Source organism: Pangasianodon hypophthalmus, chromosome 13 (genome assembly GCF_027358585.1).
Source record: "Pangasianodon hypophthalmus isolate fPanHyp1 chromosome 13, fPanHyp1.pri, whole genome shotgun sequence".
Classification (NCBI taxonomy): Eukaryota; Metazoa; Chordata; class Actinopteri; order Siluriformes; family Pangasiidae; genus Pangasianodon; species Pangasianodon hypophthalmus.
Window position 1 is genome coordinate 9364042 of NC_069722.1, and position 16693 is coordinate 9380734.

At 36.6% G+C, this 16693-nt stretch overlaps 1 long non-coding RNA gene across 1 annotated transcript in view; it reads left to right on the forward strand.

Annotated features, from left to right (window-relative positions):
• LOC128319789 (uncharacterized) overlaps positions 1–16693 on the forward strand; it is a 49785-nt gene that overhangs the window by 13156 nt on the left and 19936 nt on the right. The window lies entirely within an intron of this gene.

A 16693-nucleotide genomic window follows, 5' to 3' on the forward strand; every position in this document is an offset into this window, starting at 1 on the left:
TTTAGGGTCATTATCTTGAAAGCCATCAATCTTCACAAGAGCCCTTAAGCCAATGTCTACTATAGATGAAATTTTTGAATCTTTTCCATGACTCGTGTCAACGGAGTTTTATTTAGTGATTTGTTCATATTCATTCACCAAATTGTTCCAATATGCAGCCTAAGGCAGATAACAAACAGCTTGAGTAGTCTAATCATTGCTACTTTTGTGTTGTTTTATAATGTGCTTGTATGTTCATGTTTAGAAGAATTCTTTTTCACACGCAGCCCAACTCTGCCCATGCTCTCAAACCTGGAAACCTTCATCTCTGAGGAATGAGCCGGAATGAGACTCACTGAACTCACTGACTCATCTGATTCACTGAAAAAGTGAAGAGTAAATCTCGGTCATGAATGAAATGATTCACTGACTCAAGGGGCACAGATCAGGTTTGGCACACACACAAATTTAAATTGCAATTGCATATTTAAAAAAAAATACTGATATGTGAATACATCATGGAAACCTGCGTAAAATCTGTCTTTGATAATCGTGATGTGGATATGTATGGAAATGTAAAGATTTGACTTCCATACTTAAATTTCGTGGTTGGCAATCGTGAAGCCCTGCACAAAAGGAACGTATGATTCGTTTACCTTAGTGACTCGTTAAATAGGATGAATGGATGTCTACTGTCTACAAAACATCCTCGAAGCATCAGTGATCCACCACAATATTTTACAGTGGGTTTGAAAGCTTTTCCTTTATACAGCCAGCTCCCAAACATCTAACCTACACTACACAGGTCTCACAATAGTTCCAATGACACTTGATGAATTTGGAGAAATGCTCATTTGTCTTCCTCCTTGCACATGCATTGACGCATCAAATGCGTTGATTACTACTGCGGTATTGATACTACTATAAATGCTATTTGGAAATCAATGAGGAAAAAAAACAGGAAATATGAAGTCACAGATGTTCATCATTTTACAGACTGCAGGCTGCTGAATCCTCTTATCCTGATATGGCGTTAGTCATTAGGAAAATGTGTGGGTAGCAGCAACAGTCATGGACAAAAGAGCTCTGTGGTCAGATAGCATGACAACTACTGTGTACGACCGCAACAGAAATGATGGCACTGTGTGTGTGTGTGTGCGAGGAGATGATCTGAGCTACTGAGCAAAAGGACAGAGGTCAAGTGTGAACAAGAGCATCAAGATCTCTCACAACTTGTCTGATTCCTCATCTGTCTTTCTCACTTGCACACTGTCGCTCTCTGTCTTTCCTCCAGTCCTTCTCTCTCCATCACTCCCTCGCTCTCGCCCTTTCTTCCCAAAACGCGAAGCTGCAAAATTCTCTCATCTTTTCTTCTCCTGCTCTAAAGCATTTGCCCTTTCACTCCTCTCTTTATTTTTCCATCTCCCACTTGCTGTCTCTCTCTTCCTCTCTGTTACTTCTCTTCTGCCCTTTTCTCATCTTTTTTATCTTTGTGCCATTTCATTTTCTGCTTCATTCATCAGTAAGATGTACAATATAGTCAATTGTTCAAGTATGTTCTCTCTCTCTCGTTCTCTCTCTCAATCTCTCTCAATCTCTCTCTCTCTTTGTCTGTCTCTCTTGCTAAGGAAATTGTTCAAAGATAAATGTGTAGCCAAACACTTAAAAGTGTATGTAAGGTGATGCATTTCTGACATTTTAGGCATTACGTTTGTGATTTTTAACTCATGTGCCAAAGGTATAAGTTTACCACATTGGTTGCTAGCTTCACATTTCCCAGAGGAAACATGTGCTAGCCTTCACCACCCTAGTTGGTAACTGTCATGTGATGGGGTGAGCTAGCTAGTGGGTGGGAATTAACAAATGACCAGATTGGGAAAAAACTATGTAAAAAAAAAAAAAAACGAGAGAAAAACTTGCATTGTTGACATTTGTTTTTGTGGCAGAAATATTTTTTGTTATCTTGGTGGACATCCAGGCAGCCCATAACCAGCTGCAATGTGGGGTAAAAGAAATTTGGGGTTCGGGGTTGAATGAATTTATTATGTATATGCATGGATAGGCATGCAGCTGTGATATCCAAACAGATCAGCTCCTGTTAATTCCATTAAATACAGAATGTACACCAGTGATTCAGTGCAGTAACATTTTCATGATGACGTCTTTTCATGCACTTTTGTGAGTGTTCATTCACATGTGTAAGGACCTCTGGGATATTGTGTATATATCAGTGAATTCTTCATATTTATGATGGCAATAAATTTCCCAACAATTTAATGAATTTTGCTAGGCATTATATTGTTTCCATGAATTATAATCTATTTTCCATTCAAATTCCTTCAGCCTGCATCCTGCATACATTTAGTCTGAGTTTTGTTCTGATTTGTTAAGGATAATTTAAAAATAATCCATTTAGATGTATTTAGTTAGTAATGGGTGAAATATTGCATTTATACTGAAATGAGGTGAAATAAATAAGGAACATGCACAAAACCATGATATGGGACAGGATTTTTAAGGCATTAGCTGAAGTCAGGAGAATACTGCTTTGGTAATATTATTGATATTTCTTTATTATATGCTGTGATTATATTATAAACTTCATTTATCCAGCCTGATCACATTTACATTTATCCAGCCTGATAAAGGTTCTAATCTGGCCCATCAAATGAATTTAGAATCTATGTTCTAAATTAAAAAATTAAAATTGGCTTGTGGATGGTAATGGAATTAAAAGATTCAAGAAAAAAAAGCTATTGACATATAACCCCAATTAAGTCCATTTCAGTTCCAGGTTGTAACACAAAATGCAACAAAAATTCCAACAAAATGTGGAAAATTTTGAGGGGGTGAATACTTATGGTATGGTAAAAGCATAATATCTAAAATGTGTTTTCTTTGTAATGAACTACAGTGTGTTCATGTGTTTTGTAGGTGATAAATGATGTTCAGTTGGCTTGTGCGTTCAGTATGTACCTTTCCAATAAATGTCACTAAATGAACACAGTTAAGAGGAGCTGTTGATGTGGTATTGTTCTACTAAACAGATTTTTTTGGTCTGGCCCACTTGACGTTGGATTCGTTGGATCCGATATGTGGCATAATAGTTGACCAGTGAGGCAGGAATATGGGCAGGAAGGGAGAGTCTTCACACATTCCTTGAAGGTGAGAATGAAGTAAAAATTAGTAAATAACTGTAGTTGTACACCGTCTCTCTCATATTAGGCCATCTGCGATTTTAGGCCACGTATTTTTGGAAATCCACTTCAGGAAGTTTTGATCAAACATGAGCTTGGTTTAAGTACATATCTGAAACCTCAGCCATAATGATATTTCCAGCCTGACTACCATAGAGGAAATTGTACAGTGGTAACCCTGTGTCTGAGGTAACAGGATGATGCATAAAGAAGACGGCTATTGTTTAATGGTACGCAGTCACTGCTGCAGGAAACTGAGTCTGAGGACTTATTATATATTTACACTTTACACCAAGACCAGTGAGCTGAGGAAATTTCAGTTATGAGTCCAAGCATCAGAATGGATCGAACATGGATACATACTGCCTGAATTATGCAATACTAATATATAAGCAAATTAGAGTCATTAAAGTCATCAAATAAGGTCTGAATCTTGAAACAATTTTTTTTTTTGAGCAGACCACCTAGTTTTTGGTAATAGTCTCTATATTCCAACTTGTCACTAAAATAGATAGCTTAAATTATTTACTGCATGTGGAAGGTTTTAGGTCATGTGACTGGTTCTGTCATTGTGTTATTCATTATTTCTTTCACTATTAAGACTGTGGAATATAGTAAATCATATGTTTTCTCTTCATAATCAACACTTTTTCTGTATGTGATAGAGCAGGAGACATACAGTGTGGTGGCACACAGTGCAGCATTGATAGATTCAGACTGTTCATGCCAAGTTAAGGGGCTGAAAAAGAGCATGATAAATTCCTGAATTATGACCATAACTTTGTTTCCAAAGGCCTATTGGGACTTTCAGCTCTGAGAGCTTTTGCTAGTTCGGTCATCACTTCCACAGAGTGTGATTAAAATGCTCCTTTGTATTAATCATCTTAAGGTTGGCTTGACCAAAGTGAAGGATTGGGAATGAGTTAAAGCACTAAAGCGTTTTCCATAGTGTGAGCTGAGCAGCAGACTTCCTCATCACACACAATGAAGCTGTGTCATTTAGCTATTTATGTGTGTAAACCTTTCCAGAATCTGGTACTGCAAAACACTCCATTACCAGCATATCCAAAAAACACATCAGTGATCCTTTATTTAACCCTTTCTAGCAGTACACTGGAATTCCATTCCACTGGTGGATTGGAAATCGACTTATCGGTCATTTTCAATCAGTATAAACAAATTAATTGTTTTATTGCCGCAAGTCTGTTATAAGATTAGTCAGGACGCTGTTGGGTTTCTGTGTGTAAAGTATCATGACTGTGTTTAGCTGCTGGTGAACAGGGCAATGGGAAAATGGAGGGATGTGAGCCCCCTGCTGGTCAAACAACTCACACCTCTCCACGATAACATTGGTACAGAGATAAAACGGACAGCACAACTAAAGCTTTTTTGATAGTAAAACACTGTATACAACTGCCATGATAAAATTATAACATTTAAACCTAGTAGGCTAGGTAAAAAAAAGAAATACTTAGGAAAGACTGCAAATTCTTTTTAAAGCCCTGAGTATCTTCCTTCATATGAGCCATTAACCACTATTGTGAAGTGTGACATCACAAATAAATTCAACGCCCAAAAATAATTAAAAAAAAATTTTGGCCTCCGGAAAAAGAGTTAACAAAGATCTTATTATTTTATACAATATAGTGAAAAAAGGTCCTAAATTTTAAATTTGTTCTGTTGAGTTAGAAAGAAAGTCAGGTGTGGATAAGAGTTACTTATTTCACAGTACAGTGTTAAACAATTAATAATTCCCCAATTTTTGTTTTTGTGCTTTTCTCTCGCTCCCTCTCTGCCCTTCCACCTCCATGCTATTTACTCCCAAGTCTGTTGTCCAGCTGAGCTCTGTTCCAAGCCAACACTAGTGGGAATAAACCATAATCAAACCAAACATGGAAACATGCTTTAACTGCTTGTGTTTTTTTTTTCATGACACCACCACAAAGGAATAATCATTTTATGAATTGGCTCTGTGATCATTTTTATATTTTAATTATCTTGGTATTTACTTTGTGGCTACTTGCCTTAAAGCTGTTTTTGGATATAGCTGGGAAAAGCACATGAACATGTACTGTGGAAAATCTGAGGCAAGATCTTTTAACCCTCACTGGGATTCCTAAAGGATATCAAATATTTTAGCAAGAGCACTGTTCTTATTCAAAAAAAAAAAAAAAAGCAGGGCAACATGATGAGATACAAAGCAAAGATAAAGAAACTAGATATTGACTATAGATGAATGCACAGATTCATAGATTCCACATAAAAAAAATTATTATAATAAAAAAAACACCATAGAGTCCTCGTAAAAAAGTACCAATATTTTACAATTTTATAATCAACTGAAGGGACTGATTGCAAAAGCAGAAGATACACAAGAAGTTGGAGGCAGTTATAAAGGGAAAGCTTGGGCATAGAAATTATTACAGAACACTTCTACCACAGCGTTCTTAAATTCTCAAATCTGATTGGTCAGAGTGTTATTATTTAACAAAGAAAAACATATATTTGTTTATATGGTGCAGCTTTCTGTAAGGACATTTAACATTTATGGAAGGAGTCTCCAGTATCAGAACTTTAGCAGTAAGTAAGTTTTCCACCACAGAAAAGTCTTCAGGACAGCGGGCTTTGTGCTTTCTGGTTTTTCAGTAAAATTATGAGCTGTGTTTTTTTTTGTCATAGTAACTTCAAGGGAGAGAAAAAGAGAGGCTGGTGAGGGAATGATTGTTTATAGCTGCTATAATATAACTGATAACGAACGAACTTGATTTGTGGATGTTCCTCCACATTAGATGTTACTGAAAATTATTATAAAGCATGACCTTCATTAATGAATTAAAAATGGTAATAATTGGCAAATTTCTGTGGTAAACGAGAAGTAAAACAATTAATTAATAATTAATTAACTTCAGGGTTGATTATTTTGCTATGACAGCACATTCCATGGTGTTTTATTCCTTACTTATAACACAACTGATATTTAACAACTTAATGCTATTTAATCATGTATGATAATTGTGATGATAAAGGGACACTTCTGAAGCATAACTAACACTACAAGTCTTGTATAAAATAAACTAAAGATTCGTCATTTTCTCCTAACAGGATTTAAACTTTTGCAATGCACTGTATATACAGTACAGTGTGTGTGTGTACTGTATATACCCATGTGTTTTTCATGCTCTAAGATTGAATATGATGTGTTAGATGAGGAAGAGACACAAATCTGTGTAAGGCTGTGGCCCTTCAGGACTGGAGTCTAACACCATTCTACTAAGTAAATAATGAGAAGGTCAGAGCAGATTTGTTATTTGTATCTGGGTGTAGTGCGTAAGTAGTATACAGTCTTCGTGTGTGTTTATGTGTGTGTGTGTCAGACCATGTGTGTGCTTATTAAGCTATTAAGCTGTCAGATTTATAGAGTTATGATTAATGAAAGCCTGATTCGCTCTAAGAGTTGCAGGTGTCTCAGTGGAATGGCAGTGAGAGTGGTGCTCACTGTTTGATCTCACAACTGTGTGTTTCGCTGGGAAAGTCCCCTAGCAACTAAATGCCTCTTTCACAGTTCCTCCCACCCTGCTGGCCAGATTCACTTGTGCGCACACACACACACACACACACGCACACACGCACACACACAAACAGTTGGTGAAAGAAGCTCAGAGCTTTTCAGATGACTGGAGACATTTTTTTCTTTTTCGAAAGTTACACAATGCAGTTCAAATTTGATCGCCTTTGCTTTTCATTTTGGTTTCTCTTCTAGCACTCAAACACACAAACTGTAATATGTCTCACTCAAATTGACATTTTTTTATGTTTGGGTTTATATAAATACAGTGGATATAGGACAACCAACAAAATTCAAGTGAAAAACAAATAGAAATATTTTAAGAGAAAAGAAAAGAAAATTTGGTTACATAAGTATGCATACCCCTTAACTAATATTTTCTTAAAGCACCTTTTGCTTGTAATACAGCAATCAGTCTTTTAATTTGAATTTGTCTTCATCTTCAGCTGTCTAACAGAGACCTGTAGGTTTTGCACCAAAATAGATTGGTATTTGGAATTACTCTTGATTCTATATATAATGACTACAGCCCCATAGCATGGTGCTACCACCACCATGCTCCACCGTTGGGTTTTTTTTTTTTTTTTTTTTTTTGTGATAAGCTGTCTTTTTTCTTTTTTTCACTGTGGTCTTATCAGATTTGGCCAAATGGTTTGGTGTGGTGCCCCATTTTCTCCACTTGCTAATGATGGCCCTCACGGTGTTCCATGGTACATGTAATGTTTTGGAAATTCTTTTGCACCCCTCTCCAGATTGATACCTTTCTACGATGAGATCCTGTACATACTTTGAAAGCCTTTTGCGGAACATGACTTCAGCAGTCAGATGAAACCAAAAGAAACAGCTGATCTTTATTTGGAGTTAATAAGAATCTTCATTGATGACAAGGGTAATAATAATTACTTTTGAGCATGAGTTTGAGTGTGATTGGTTAGTTCTGAGCACAGTTACATGCCCTATTAGTAAAGGGTGTGCACACTTATACAACCAGTTTATTATAAGCTTTTAAATTTATTCCCCCCTAAAATTCAAGTTTTTCACTTGAATTTTGTTGGTTGCTATATCACATGAAATGTGCAAAATGATCTGACATGATTTATCTTGGTTTCTTTTTTCACATTAAAAAAACTGCAATTTTAAAAGGGGTATGTAGAGTCAGATTGCCTTACTTGCAGGAATGTGGCTTTATCACCATTTCAAGCCTCACCCAGTTGCATTTCTTAGCTCTTCAAAATGCAACAACCAATGACCTGTTTCCTTTTTAAGTGTCTACAACTTTAAGGAGTAAATTTCAAAAATGGCTGCCAGGCAACAGTATTTAGAGATAACACTGCAATACATTATGTCAGCTTGTCATTTCTGACAAGTTTCAAAAGAAGTGGTATGTTATTTTACAGGCTGGGTACCAAAATATTTGCCAATGATCAGAGGAGCTCTACAGTGCTGCCATGTGCTTGTAGGCTCAGGAGAGAGAAGTAAATTATTGTTGGCAGATTGCTCATAGTGTCTGTCGCATGCTTTCATCTGGGATTAAAATAACTGAATTCAAGCCAAGAATTAGACATAGAATTAGATGAAGATTTGTGTGTGTGTGTGTGTGTGTGTGTGTGAGTGTGTGTGCGTGTGTGTGTCTGTAAGGGTTAGCTGGGCCAGAAGGTTGCTTGTCCATGAGCTAGAGTTTCAGCAAAGGCCTTGTAAACAAATTCCCACAGAATAACTGTGTGAGAACAAAGAAAAGCAGAAGAATGATGCCAGAATATGCTCATTTCAATAAAAGTAATGACACAAGGAGAAAAAGAAAAATAAAATTCCCTGCCTTGAGAACTATAAATCCTTATGCTTAATAAGAAACATTTGATATAAAATGTTTTTTAGTCATACCAGATAAGGTTACTTCAAAGAAGTTTTCTACAATTTTATGCATAATGGGAGATTTACTTCTGAACCAGGATTCAAAGGAGCAATTTGTAATTTTTAGAAACCTCTACTGTCCATGAGGATAAGTGCAATGCTACAAGTCAAACATGCTACAAGTGTACTTTAATGATTTCATAATCCAAATAGCCGCTATGACGGAGGTACACTTTGGATGAAACATGCTGTAATGTGTTTATTCAGAGTTTGGATCACATAGCAATAGCCTTCAACCTTTTTCTCACAGTTCTAAGACCTTACCTCATTCATTTCTCAGACATACTTTGAATTCCCATTTTGTCCAACAAGTGTTTTGTTTGAGCTTTGTTGGCCGTTGAATCGAATATATATACCAGCCTGCTCTATTTCCACTCATGTCTAGCAAACAGATTGGGCTACATATTGTATATTTACATATGATTCCCATAATTATATCATGACTGCCTCAGTAACAGCAACTTCTGGCTATTTTTTTTAATCTATTGTCTAGACAAAAGTGATTATGGACTTTTGCACATTTTTCACTGTTGGAAGGAAGTATTGTCACCTAACTATCCTATGTTTAATATTATTAGAGTAGAAAAACAGACTGGACCCAAAGATATAGCCAGTACTTTTTACTTTTATTTATAAATATATACAGTTTATAAGCACTGAAAAATATTGGAAGTCCTCACAGGATGGTACGCGTGATTCCATTCTGGCAATTCTAACTGTATCAGAGCACACTGAAATTTTAGCACAATATAGTGACCCATCAGTTGCTACAAGTTACTTTCCAGAAAAAATAAATAAATGTTTGCAACTGCACTGACACTTTCAAGCTTTACAAGGAATTGTCTTCAAAAATAATTTTGTTGATGTGACCAGAAGTCAGGTAGTGTGGTTTATTTCAGTCAGCACTAACTGCCACTGTGATGTACATCCTCTCTGTGTATTGTGTTGTGCTGTGTGGAATTGTGTGTGAAGGAGGGGGACTTCCACACTATGTGGTATTAATATCTCCAGGAGCTGATGCCTGTATACTTTACTCCTCTGCCAATACATGAACTGAGGAAACACATGACCAACCACCTCCTTCAGTTCTCCCCACCTTTAACATAGACATGTGCAATACACACATACAGATGGGTGAGAAATTAAAGGAAAAAGCAAATTCAGGTGTCTTAATAAGGCATTGGGCCACCACAAGCCACCAGAACATCTCCAATGAGCGTTGACAAAGATTCTACACATCTATGGAATTGTACTGGAGGGATGAACCTCATTTTTCCAAAAGTTTTGATGATGGTGGCAGAGAACACTTCCTAACATGCCTGTCCAAAAATCTCTCATAGCTGTTCAACTGAGCTGATATCTGGTGACTGCGTGGGACATAGCATATGACTTATATGATTTTAATATGACTTATATGATTACAGTATGAGAGACACAGGTGTGTGTGGGATTTGTCTTTCCTCTTTCTGGGAAACGTCACATCCCGCCCCATGCTATGTTCTTCCTGTTTATACAGCACCTTCCTGTGACCTCTCACCCTCCACCACTGGCTGGTACATGATCAGATGCTTCCAGTCCTGTTCAGAAGATTCATACTGAAAAGTGACAGTGTGGTGTAGGAGCTATAACTTTTGAACAGGCAGGCAAGTGAACAAAGTAATAAATCACAGAGGGTCTGCACCACACTATGAGCAAATTAGAAGTGCAAAGAAGTCAGTAACTGTACATTTTTTTTTTTACTGTACTTCATTTATTCATGTTTGTGCTTTCCAAAAGAAAATGGAAATCTGAAAAGTGTAATAATTTTTTTTGCATTTTAATTTATAACTTCCAAGTATATTTTTTCTTTTGGCTGTCTTCGATCAGTTGTATTACAGTGTTTTTTAATTTTATTTTATAAACTTTATTTAGAACATTGAATATAATTCATACCAATTTGCATAGATATTCTACATAACCAAGAATTTTTGTGCAACCACATCGCCTGGTCTTTTTCCATTCCTCAGCTGCACAGTTTTGGTGGGCCTGATGATTTGGTCACACTGTAGGCACACTGTAGTCTCAGATTCCTGTTCTGGGCTGACAGGAGTGGAACCCGATGTGGTCTTCTGCTGCTGTAGTCCATCCGCCTCAATGTTTGACATGTTGTGTGCTCCGAGATGCTTACCACAGTTATGTTGCTCCTCTTTTGGCTGCTCCCATCAGGGGTCACCACAGCGGCTCATTGGCCCACGTATTTGATTTGGCAAAGTTTAATGCCAGATGCCCTTCCTGATGCAAACCCTCCCGTTATCCCCTTAACCTTATCCGGGCTTGGGACCGGCACTGAGAGTGCACTGTTGCACGCAGCCCCAGTGGCTGGGGTAGGTTCCCTGGCTGGGAATCAAACCCAGGCTGCAGCTGTGAGAGCACTGTGGCCTAACCACTAGTCCTCTAGGGACCCCTATGAAGAGAGAGTATTTGCGTTTACCTTAGCCTTTTCGTTTTTCACACCATGATATGTAAAGTCTAGAGACGGTTGTGTGTGAAAATCTCAGGAGATTTCAGCAGTTTCTGAAATACTCAAATCAGCCTGTCTGGCACCAACCACCATGGTCAGAGTCACTGAGATCACATTTTTCCCCACCATTAACTCTAACTCGAACATTAACTCTAATAATAATAATAATAATAATAATAATAATAATAATAATAATACTTTTATACAGTTGAGTACATTAATATACAATATGGACACTTCTTAACTGTTAAACATTGTACAACTCCACAACCTATGAGAATTTTCTCTGAATAAGATTTTTCTGTACTTTTTTAACCCCTGGAGCAAATGAAATATATTCTTATTCCAGACACTTGGCCTCATTTCCAACACTATGTCCATCCAAACACCAATTTCTGTCTTGCATGAAAAGTCTAATTCTAAATAAAAACCATTGTTTAATGTTTAAATTCTCCATTGCAACACTTCTACAACACTTTACTATTCTATAAATTGTTGATATTATATACTGCGTGATCTTATAAAAAATCTTAGATCTTGTGCCTTTCGCAAAACATTGTGAAGAGGATACAAATTATTTGATTAAGCAGCTTTTGATTTTGTGATATTTGTGTGCATTTGTGTAAGAGATGTTTCTGCAGCAGTAATATGAACATTTTCTACAAACAGGTGTGTTAGTAAGGTTTCGGGCCACTACAAGCCACCAGAACAGCTTCAACATGTCTTGAGATTCTACTGGTCTCTGGAGCTGTACTGGAGAGATGAACATTGTTCTTGTAAAAGATATTCCCCCAACTGGTGTTTTGATCAAGGGCATGGAAAGTGCTGTCTAACACATCACTCCAAAATCTCTCATAGGTGTTCAGTTGGATTGAGATCTGGTGCCTGTGAAGGCCATAGCATAGTTCTCTGCGTAGAAGGCAAGAGGAAATCTCCGTCTGTGAGTTCTCAGACTCAAGGGACCCTCCTGGCCCCTCAGCACTTGTTTTGAGATTTTCCCTTGTTGTGTCTTTGGCTGCTGCGCTACTGTTTTCTCGCATCACAAACACAAAGCAGGTTGTGTGTGGGAACAATGTGAGCTGTCTGTTATTCTCAGGGTGGGCAGAAAAGGCTTGATTGGCCTAGTTTAGCCCACTGACACCACTGGAAGGGAGCACAAAAGAGCTGTGCATTAGAGAGCCCTTCAACACAACGCTGCAGGACTCCTCGCTAAGCTACATGCTGGGTGTAGTGTTTACAGCTTCCTGTGTCTGAGCACTCACTGTGTTAGGCAGTAATTTAGAAACAGTACAGTAATTTACAAACGAAGGTTATAATTATGCAGTGTCTGTTGTTAAGTAGGTGAAAGTACATACACCACCTACTGTTAAAGTGTTAAAGCTCTTTATGTGTGTGTGTGTGTGTGTGTGTGTGTGTGCGTGCACATGTGTGTACTGTATGCGTAAATACTTTAATCACACACTCACTGCTACATATAACACATCTTATAAAAGAGCTATATGTCTCTGGTATAACTAGACTGCTATTGTTCAGCAAAAAAAAAAAAAACGTGATTTACACTTAGCTTGAATTTTCCACTTAAATCAAATATTGATAAGATAAATTTGATGTCTGACATTTTGTAATAGAGATACAACACTGACTTAGCTAATGCTGCATTTGACTAAAAGTTGAACTCGTACTTCCTAACCTCTGACCAGGTAAAAAAAAAAGAAAATGGCCCCTCAACTCGGAATTCCTACTCGGGACCTTGGGATGGTCTCCTCAACTCCTCAGAGTTCAGCAAGTGATGACAAATCAACATGGCTGTGTATAGCATCAGCAGTAAAAAAAAAAAATAAAAGGTAGCCCTACGTTTTTTTGCTGTATATACAAGTGTTTGCTTAAGATCAGTCGACATACAGGCATGTTGGATTGTTAAATCTGTAACACCAAATATACAGTTGGCTGTTTTGAGGAGGAAAATAAACATCACTCATCACAGTTAGCTGGCTAGCTTGTTGCTAACAAAAGACAAACATGGAGGCATCCATGTTTTTTTCCCACTTTGTAGCTTAAATGCATGGAGGTCAAAAATGACGTAATTCCAAGCTCTGACTTATTTTGAAGTCGATTGAAGCATAAGTAAAGAAAGTCTTTCTCACCCAAAATAAATACATTCCCAAATCCAAAATCCCCAATTTTGTAAAATAGCAGGGTTTGTTGAATTTTACTTCCAAAACTGTATTATCATACATATGCTTATATAACTGTAATAGTAACTAAAAAACTGTATTATCATACATATGCTTATATAACTGTAACAGTAACTACAAAACTGTATTATCATACATATGCTTATATAACTGTAACAGTAACTACAAAACTGTATTATCATACATATGCTTATATAACTGTAACTGTAACTACAAAACTGTATTATCATACATATGCTTATATAACTGTAACTGTAACTACAAAACTGTATTATCATACATATGCTTATATAACTGTAACAGTAACTACAAAACTGTATTATCATACATATGCTTATATAACTGTAACTGTTACTACAAAACTGTATTATCATACATATGCTTATATAACTGTAACTGTAACTACAAAACTGTATTATCATACATATGCTTATATAACTGTAACTGTTACTACAAAACTGTATTATCATACATATGCTTATATAACTGTAACTGTAACTACAAAACTGTATTATCATACATATGCTTATATAACTGTAACTGTAACTACAAAACTGTATTATCATACATATGCTTATATAACTGTAACTGTAACTACAAAACTGTATTATCATACATATGCTTATATAACTGTAACTGTAACTACAAAACTGTATTATCATACATATGCTTATATAACTGTAACTGTAACTACAAAACTGTATTATCATACATATGCTTATATAACTGTAACTGTAACTACAAAACTGTATTATCATACATATGCCACAATACTTCCAGCTTTCAAATTTCAGAAAAGGAGAGCCTCAGGAGTAGAATGATACCAAATTATGTTTTTTTAAAAAAAGCCAGTATGGCTGTACAAGGTGGCTTCGATTATAATGTCAGTTATCAGCTGTAAACTTTTCTTCAGTTTTATAAATAAGGATTACATTTATTAACCAATGACACTTCGTACCTTTTATCCATTTACAGATACGTTTAATGTTGTGGGATGTCCAAAAAACAAGTTCCTTATGTCCTTTAAGTCTGCTGGCTTGAAGACTTTCTCATGCCGGAAAACTTAAAGGAACAACTTTACCTCTGACACTGGAGACTCCTTCCAATAATGTTAAATAAACACCTCCTCAAGGAAAATGTCACCATATCAACAATTACACACATTTTAAAATCTGTTCATGTGAACGTTTTCACCGTACAAGTCTATGTGTAAGCTGTTACTATAGAAACAATCACGTATTACAATGAGCACATTAATTTGCCTTGCACTCAGCACTGTGCTGTTATAGAAAATTAATCAACACCTTCTGACCAATCAGATTTGAGAATTCAGCAGCACTGTTGTATGAATTAAAATAAGTCATGCTGTGTCCTAAACCACATTGGTGAATTTGTGTGACATTCCTGAAGAACTGGATGAGGTTTGAAGCATTAATTTACATGTGTATGGACATGTATTTACTGAGAGGATTTGCAATGAGATTAGTCTGCACCTTAGATACTCTTCCTACAGCCCACTGTGTGTGACACCTTTTATAAAATTAATAAACTGAAGAATAAACTCAGTAGATAAAAATGTATCATGTCTTTAAAATGTACACTTTTTTTTTCAGTCACAAATAGTGTAATGAGTAAATGAGATCTCCTTGTGTGTTTGTTGACAAGTTATGGAGGTTTTTGTGTGTCTTCCTGTGACAAAAAAAAATACCAGGCTTTTGAAGTGATATTTACAAGTTCTGTTTGCAAAACTAGTGTGTGATAGACCTTCATCACATTTGAGCTACTTTAGCCATGTAGAGCCAAAACATCAGGCGCACACTATTGCTGTTCTTTTACGGTAGCTTTACTAGATTGGTTGATATTGCACTTCTTCTTTAACTAAGCACGTCAGGATCACTGAGAGGAAAAGGACATGAGTAAGCAGACACTTGATTGCCAAGGATATTAAAACATGCACTAAAAGGAGGTTCTCAAACTTGAAGCAGCAATCATCTCTTTCAAGAATAATTATATATCAATTTGGGAATGCTCTATGAATGTTGTGGCAAGAGCCTGTGGAAATACACTTTATTACTAAAATGTTCTCTACAAGAAACGAGGTTACTGTAAAAATGCTTGGACCAAATCCAACAATCCGCCCTGCTCCACTCCTTCTGTGCCGCCACACGTTTCTGGTTTCCCCATCTCCTCCTCCTTCCTCCTCTACTGTAGCTTCCGGCTCTCAGTGGAGACTCCAGGTGCCTTCCGGTGTGTGCCATGCTACACCACACTCTAACCTCATATTTCTCTAATGCAGAGAACACCAGGCACAATTGCGTTCATTTTCAGTGCAGCATTTTTCAGTGCAGCACAACATCAGTTTGTATATTTTTCTCACACATATACAGAAGACACCTTCATAAATTATAAACACCACATAAATCTCTTTTCCTTCTCCTCTATCTCTATAACTTTGCCCTCCTCTTGTGTTCCTCCCCTTGTGTTCCTCCCCTCCCTAATCTCTCTCCTCATCTTCCAACAATAACACATCACGCTGATTTCCTCAACATTCAGGAACAATAGGAGGATAGCTTTGATGGCGTGTGTGAAGTTGTCATAGATGTGCAGCAATCTCTCGCCAAACTCTTCCACAATGCTGCATTATGCTGCATGATGATGTTCTGGTGGCTCATGGTGGCCCAACACCTTATTAAGTGACTCTGTGCTGGTTTATACTTTAATTTCTCACTCATGTATGCATTTTCCAAACGGAATTTTGAAAGTATTATTTTATATTCTTAAACACATTGTAATATGCATACAGGTGACAAATCGAAGGATCATTATCCACTAATGCATGTGTTTTATTACATTATTTGATCAGCCAATAGCAAGTGATTGTAACATTGTGGCTAGGTTTTCTTTTTTTTTTTTTACTTTGTTAGCTTGCACACAGACACTTGCTAAAATGATGGCTTTAATTATACAATATAGCAGTTTATCAACATAACTAAACAAAGCACATTAGCCACATTAGTCAGCTAGCAATTTAACGTAGCTAATGTTTACATTAGCTCTCAAGGAGTAAATATTACATCACTATCAAACTAGTTAATCACTATCAAACTAGTTTTTTTTTTTACATTCACTTTTTTAAGCTAGCCAACATGAGGCCAACAGTTAGAAAGTAGAATTAAAATTGGTTGCAGGTTTGCTAGCCAGCTTACTAACATAAGGTTAGCTATTTGTTGTGTAAATCAGTATTTAATGCATAGCATTATATTAAGCCATAAAACTGACAAATCTAATTTATCATTGGCTGATTAATTTATAGTTAAGCTCACTTCATAAAATCAGTATAGGTGTT